Source organism: Acomys russatus, chromosome X, assembly GCF_903995435.1.
Source record: "Acomys russatus chromosome X, mAcoRus1.1, whole genome shotgun sequence".
Classification (NCBI taxonomy): domain Eukaryota; kingdom Metazoa; phylum Chordata; class Mammalia; order Rodentia; family Muridae; genus Acomys; species Acomys russatus.
This window is the reverse complement of record NC_067169.1, coordinates 13,547,086-13,548,662: the sequence shown is the minus strand read 5'-3', so window position 1 is coordinate 13,548,662 and position 1,577 is coordinate 13,547,086. Positions and strand designations below refer to the sequence as shown.

General features: G+C 34.9%; 1 non-coding gene across 1 annotated transcript; it reads right to left on the bottom strand.

The window, feature by feature from the left end:
- Positions 1 to 777: 777 nt before the first annotated feature.
- Positions 778 to 882, bottom strand: LOC127185992 (U6 spliceosomal RNA). The gene has a single exon (XR_007830254.1). It is a non-coding gene; the product is annotated as a U6 spliceosomal RNA (small nuclear RNA).
- Positions 883 to 1,577: the final 695 nt, after the last annotated feature.

Below are 1,577 nucleotides of genomic sequence, written 5' to 3'. Positions count from 1 at the left end.
ACAGCCTACTAAATTCAATTATTATTCTATGTATGCACATGTGTTTGGTGCTGATCACTCAGGATTGAGGGCTTGTCCCTGAATACAATTTATTCTTTCCCCCACTACAGCAGCAATTTACTGCCTGTAGCTCTGCATTTAGTAGTAGTTTACTGTGAACAATTTTCTCCATCAATTGGTGTCGTCTTTGAAGTTCTGGCGCAGGCAACTATATAAGAGTTCATAGGTATAAAATTCCTGTCACATTAAAAACACAATATCTCATAGCAGTTGTCCCTGTCCCCAACCTTTGTTACAATCTTTCTATGTCCTCCTCCTCGATGTTCCTTGAGACTTAGGTGCTGTGTTATAGCTGCCCATTATGAGACTGGGCACCCCATGACTACTCTCTGTATTTTGACATGTTTTGGATCTCTCTAATGCTCTCTATTGTTTCACAAAGAACCCTCTTTGGTTATGCGCGAGAACTATATCTATGAGTATAAGATATTAGAAGGCAGTTGGAAACAATATTAACTTAGCACAACAATAATAGTAAGTTCTGTTCTAGGATTATAACTTCTTGGAGAATTATTGCTTTCAGTGCTTTTCTTTATCTCTTCTAATTATGGCTTTACACAAGCTTTGTTTTGGATTCTGCTCACTTGCTAGATTATTTTTCATCTTTTGATTCCCAGTCTGCCAATGTCCATTTGGTTTATGATATAGTTAAACTCTGAAATTTCTTTATTGATTTTTATTTGGAATGATCTCTCTAGAAATGAGAAGGAGGCATTGAAAAATATGGAATGCTTTATGAATTTCTGCATCATTCTTGTGCAGGAGCCATGCTAATATTCTCTGCACATATACTGCAGAAGCAAGCACTAGAAGCAAACCAGTTTCTTCAGCTGTGGGTTGTGACCCCATATGGGGTCATGTAACTAAATGTGGTGGTTGTGAAATGTTTGGCAATGATAAAAGGTTTCTAAATACACAATATCCAAAATTAATTCAAAATCAAGTGTGCTGTGAACCTGAGGTGTTTTTAGCAGTGCTCACTTGTGTTGTATCACTGAACTTCACTGTCAGAACACACATCGTGCATTTTGTACTATTTGCAATGTTATATCATACAGTGTGATGAACACTACGTGGCTCAGATTCAAGACTATTGCATTTTGTGAATGGCAAAATGCACACACAACATTTTATACTCCTAGAGAAAGATAATGGTTTAATTATAGAAAACAAAGACTTTTAATATTTTCCCACTGTCATTACTCAGCATGTAAGTAGCAAATTAGTATATCTTTCAATTGAGTTGTGTTTGAATGGTTGATTTAAAAAATTACTGTTTGAGCTACAGACGTGAGTTTCATTAAAAAAGGCTTAAATGAATTTTAGTTTGAGATTAGAAGACAATTTACAAGAATTAGTCAAATGTCCCTAAACATACTGTTGTCATTTTGTACTATATATTTATATGAAGTGGCATTCTCAGTATTGATAATTATAAAATCAAAATATTGATCAACTCTGAAAAACATTGGCAGTGTTATCCCAGATCCACTGAAGACTTAATTCTTTATGGCCAA